At 34.4% G+C, this 5,959-nt stretch overlaps 1 pseudogene; it reads right to left on the bottom strand.

The window, feature by feature from the left end:
- Positions 1–657: 657 nt before the first annotated feature.
- LOC133304049 (receptor-like protein EIX2) lies at positions 658–4,675 on the bottom strand (annotated as a pseudogene).
- Between the last annotated feature and the right edge of the window lie 1,284 nt (positions 4,676–5,959).

The raw sequence follows: 5,959 nt of genomic DNA on the forward strand, positions 1-5,959 counted from the left end.
AGATTTGTAATCTCACCCCTCTTTGGGGACACATTTTCAGGTGCCCAGATTCCCGGTGAGTCCTCACTAGGCAGGGACACGACACGTGGCTGAGGCAGTTGAGAGATCGGATTTTGAGTGGCTGTAGGCTACTACCTTTTTGGAGTGTTTGATGTATTTTAGTATTTTCGCATTTGATGGATCATGATATTGATCCTTTATTTTGTATATGGCCTGTATATGTTTTGTACACGTCTGTCGCTTTGATGCATGTACATTTGGGTATTCAGGCACGTTATGTGATTAGGTAGTATTCAGATATGTTTACGTGTTGGATTGCATGCTGTTAGATATAGTGGCACTGAGCCAAGTTATGCATGCGCCCATGGATGGGCATTTGATTATATTTGTATAAACGGTTTATCAGGAAATGCTTCTGTGTGGGATTGGAAAATCCCCAGTTGTCCGATTTATAGAGGAAACTCTGCCCGATTTTCGTTTACCCCGAGTAAGAATTAAGTTAGAAAAAGAAAAAGTTAGCTCATATTTTTGTAAGTTAAGTCTTCCGCTGTTTCTGTTTGTATCATATGTATGTTAAATGAACCGGCTCGAGACGGGGATGTTACAATTTACAACATAATACATATCTTAAACTTCCAGCAACCCATGATACTTTCATCCTAGATAAGACGTGCGTAGCTGATCTGCAATAAACTGCAAATTTTGTGGTACAATGCAAACTACCGACATTAGTGGTGATGGAGGAAAAAAATTGAAAACATAATTTAGTGATCAACTAAATCAAACAAAAAATGTAGCTAACCATGGTGTCATTGGTGTATATATAATAAGCACATTTAAGAGGTCATAGGAAAAGTAGATATCTTCTCTAACTTAAACACACAAACACTAATTTCTTTACAACTAGAAAATAATCATTTCTTGCAGAAGTAAGAGGCGTGATCAAAAGAACGAGTAGAATCATATATAATCAATCCACTAGGATTAGCCTAGTGGTGTGAGGTGTGTGAGTTAGGTGTATGAAGTGTAGGGGTGTATGTTCAATTCTCATGTAATACAAAAAAAGAAAAGAAAAAAGAATCATATATAATCAAATAGCACTATTAAACTTAGCTTAAGTGGCTCATTATGGTGGAGGAATTGATGAAAGCCAATATGTATGTGTCAAACAGACAGAAAGAGAGACGTAAGTGAGAGTTATACTCTAGTTAAAGCAATACTTTTAGAAGTTAGGATTAGCTATGATGATGATTTAAATTCCTGCATTATGAGTATTATTTAAAAAAAAAATTTCATGTTTCTCCATTTTGCATATAAGAAGTAATTATTGATTTATGTAAATACAACAGAGAGAAAATACCAAGACCTTCAGAAAAAGATGATATTAGAAATAAGTACCTACTAGCCTTTGAGCCACCGGCAGCATATTGCCATATTCACCGCAACCAATACATATACATAATCTGTCAGTCTGTTCAAGAACCCAATGTAAGCAATTCTCCAAGGTTGCCAAAGCAGTATTGGTCCTAATAAGGCCCAAAAACCTATGAAGAATCCTATCCCCATGCTCATGTACAATGCTTCAAAGAAAGCTGAATTGTCATCTTCACCATGGACTGCTGATCCTTGAGCCTTTCCTTTTGTCTCATCTTCGGGACAGGTTTTGTTAAGTTGTACACCACACAGATCCATATTTTCTTCAAAACTAGAGGCATCAAAAGTCTGCAATTGTCTTCCGAAAGGGATTCTTCCAGAGAGACAGTTGTTTGATAAGTCTAAAACTGCAAGACGATCAATTTTGGATAGAGTAGATGGAATTTTTCCAGAAAAATGATTTCTTGATAAGTCAAGAAATTCTAGAAATCTTACATTCCCAATCTCAGAAGGGATTTCTCCACTAAACCTGTTTCTTGATAAATTCAAAGAAACTAAGCCAAGCAAATATCCAACCTCTTTTGGTATTTCACCTTTTAAATTGTTACTTGACAGATCAATGCTCTTAAGACGCAACTCTGGATCCTCGAACCCATATTCCACACCTTTCCACATCAACTTTATGTTCAGAGTATAATAATTACTTACATTGTAAAAAACGAAACTATTATTGTGAACACTATTGTACCAATATATATGACTTCGAGTTTCACTTGAGTTGATGCTCTTTTCAGACATTGCAGTGAAATTCTTAAAGCATGTTGGAATTCCTTCTGATAAGTTATTCCTCGAAAGATCCAACAGTTGAATACGCCTTAAATAACAAAGATGGATAGGAAGATTTCCAGAGAAGCAATTACCTCGCATACTCAAGATTATCAATTGTTGCATGCTTTCTCCTATCCATGATGGTATCGAACCTGACAACAAATTGCCACCAACATCCAACAAAATTAAGTTGCTGCAATTCTGTAAAGTGGAAGGTAATTCACCCATTAAGCTATTGTTTTGTAAAACCAAAGCTTCCAATTTAACAAGTGTGCCCATGGACGGTGGAATCCTCCCTGTCAATTTATTGTTCCTTAAATCAAGAAACGATAACAAGTTCACAGATTTCCAACAATCTGGCAATTTTCCTTTTATTTGATTGTTTGATAAATCTAAAGTGGCCAAGTTTGCAGTTTCGCTTTTGTCACACAAGAATGAAAATAAATCTGAAAACTTATTTTGGAAGAGTATCAGATGTGAAGCTTGTCGCAAAAAAGACGGAACAACACCTCCAAATTGGTTTGAATTCAGAAATATAGACGGTTTGTGAGGAAGCTTGAATGGCAAATTGGGAATTGCCCCTATGAGATTGTTGTGAGACATATTCATCATTAACATATATTGTGAGCTGTTCCAAAGCCATTCAGGTACAGAGTCATTAATCCCAGCATTAGAAATATCCAGATAAATTAAGGAACTCTGAGTTTGCAGCCAACTAGGAAACCTCGGACCCAGCTTGCAAGATGCTAGTCTCAAGTAATATAATTGGAAAGGTGGAACCCAGCTAGTCACAAATTTTAGAGACAGTGAGTTGTATGATAAGTCTATGAACTCCATCTTAGAAAAATTAGAGAGATGCGATTCAGTGATGTCACCCTCCAAAGAATTCCCCCTCAAAGAAAAATTTTCCAACCCAAATAGTAATCCAATGCTTTTAGGGATCATGCCAGTAATTCGGTTATAAGCTAAATACAAGTTGCGCAAGATGTGTCTATTGCACCATGAAGAATTCTGTATGAAGCTAGAAAGATCCCCACTCAAGTTGTTATCTAAGAGCAATAATGTTTGTAAGGAGCATATATTCCCAAAGAAAGTTGGAATCTCTCCTTGCAGATTGTTATAGTTGATGGAAAGATATTCAAGAGAGTTCATTACTTTCCCAAATCCTTCTGGAATGGGACCTTGTAACAAGTTCCCACTAAGTTCAAGGAAACGAAGATTGGTGGTGAAGTTTAAAAGCCAATGGAATACAGCCGATGATGTCAACAAGTTATCAGAAAGATCAAGGTAGCCAAGAGAAGATGAAAAGTTCATATTAAAGGCAGATGGTACAAGAAAACTTCTATCCAAAAGACTACAATTTACTAGAGAAAGTTGTTGAAGTTTGGAACTGAAGTTGAAATTATCTTGAAGCATTGATGATGATGTCAGATTATTATAGGAGAGATCAAGGATCACAAGAGAATGGAAGTTTGGATAGAGAGGAGATGACAAAACAAAATTATTATAAGAAAGAAAAAGCTCCTGAAGATTAAGGCTAATGTTTGACAGCAATGGAAATGTTGATGATGTCAGCATATTACTAGAGAGATCAAGGATGGTGAGAGAAGTGGAAAAGTTTGAATGAGAATGAAACAAAGATGGAATATCATAATCTAAAAGACCACAAGCAATTAGCCTTAACTCTCTTAAGTTTGGAATAAGCTTACTGATGGTTTGCAGCCATTGATGAGAAGAGCCAAGATTAGGAAATGACCTCAACTCAAGAATTGTCAAGGAATGGAGATTAGACAACCACTCTGCATCCTTAGTTTTGACATCAAAATCTCCACCGAGCCTAAGAGTATTCAAGATAGGAAGATTCCCAATTTGAAAAGGGATTGCTCCAGAAAGTGAATTTCATTCAAGATCAAGATACTTGTAGTTGTGTGAGATTTCCAAGTTGATAAGGGATTTCTCCATCAACATAATTGTATCTTAGATCGAGATATTGTAAGTTTGAAAGCTTTCCAAGTTGATAAGGAATCCTCCCATAAAAGTTAGAAGAAGAGAGATTAAGATATCTTAACTTGGCCAAGGAGCCCATGAGTTCTGGGCTGTAACTGCGAAGAAAATCATTATAGCTGAGGTCCAAATGTTCCAAATATTGCAAGTCAATCAATGAAGTGATATTGATTGCACCCATCAAACGTTGCAAATTGGAACCACGAAGATCAAGCATAAGTACATGACCTGTTTCATTGTTGCATTCAATCCCTCTCCATTTGCAACAATCTTCCCCCCTCCATGTAGGCAGCGTGGCATAGGGGTCATGGAGGTCTTGTATGAAGTTGATGAGTGCTTGTCTTTCCCTCTCAATGCACTTTACTCGTTCACTTTTACTAGGCAAGTTGAATCCGAGAGTAGAAGTTGAGGTATGCAATAAAAGTAGTAGCAGCAATGCATAAAACATTTTAAGAAAGTAACTGTTCATGATGATTTTGTTGATATGTATAAGAGATTCAATACTGGACAGCAGGATATATATAAGAGAATCATTAGTGCAGAATCCGCGGGGTGGCACACTGGCACCTCAAAAGTAGGATATTCTGGTTCACACTTGTCGGTTCTGTAGAATATGACTTTTCACAAAGTGAGACAAATTGGTATTTTGAAGGTTGTGTTTGATTTTTTTTTTTTAAATTTTCAGATAATATATTTTATTAACAATTTTTTCTGAGTAATCAATTCTTTAAAAAGCTTAAAAGACTTTTTTATTTATTTCCTTTGTGCTTGAATTCAAATTTATTTATTTGATAAATGGGGTGGGCAAGGATGGAGCGCTAACCCAACTAATTCTCCCAGAATATTAATCTGTTAGGAGGAGATAGATGAATACTTTTATAAATTAAGAAGAAAAAAAATCTTATTTTTAGTTCGGTTCTTAAGTTTAATTAATAATATGCAAAGAAAATATAAAGGAAATTATAAAAATACAAAATAAACTCATCCTGAACTATCCAGCCTTACTAAGGCCTCTATATTCTATTCCGATCCGCTGTACAGTAAAATATTGTATTCCTAAGAAATTAATAGGTAATATTTTTCTTAAAATTTTTAATTTGTAATATCCATTTTCGATTTCTTCCTTTCTCACAGTATATATATATATATATATATATATATATATATATATATATATATATATATATATCAAACAAGGTTTTTTCTATGAAGTAATTTTGTATTTTACTTTTTAATATTAACAATATTTTAAAAAGATTTAAATCATTAGTTATATCAAGATTGAAAACGATATATTATAATAAATCACTTATAAAAAGTTTAATTAAAAGAAGTTTTAAATAAAAAAATTATTTTATTTTACTGTTACATTTACCAGAAATCTTCACAACATTTGGGTAAAAGACTAATGCTTATTTAAGGAAAAATATGTGTGTTAGTTACGTTTTATCTTATACGTGATCTAGTCACACATAATGTTGACATTCTTAAGCTCACCAAAAGTGCGACTTCACCCCGGTAAATTTTTTATCTTATATGTTTATTTGTAATTCTTGTAACCCATTTTATTGGTTAAAAAAGTGGATCTGGATTCTCTAATGTGAAAATTCACATGATCACGTAACGTGGGAAATCATAACCATACAAAGGTGGATCAATGGTAAAAAAGGAGAAGAGAGAAAAAATGATAAAATAGGTAGTTACGAAATCATAACCGTTGATTTACCTTTGTATGGTTGTGATCTTCCCACAT

The sequence above is a fragment of the Gastrolobium bilobum genome, unplaced genomic scaffold (assembly GCF_033153095.1).
Source record: "Gastrolobium bilobum isolate Gb01-03AN ecotype WA unplaced genomic scaffold, APGP_CSIRO_Gbil_v1 utg12392, whole genome shotgun sequence".
Taxonomy (NCBI): Eukaryota; Viridiplantae; Streptophyta; class Magnoliopsida; order Fabales; family Fabaceae; genus Gastrolobium; species Gastrolobium bilobum.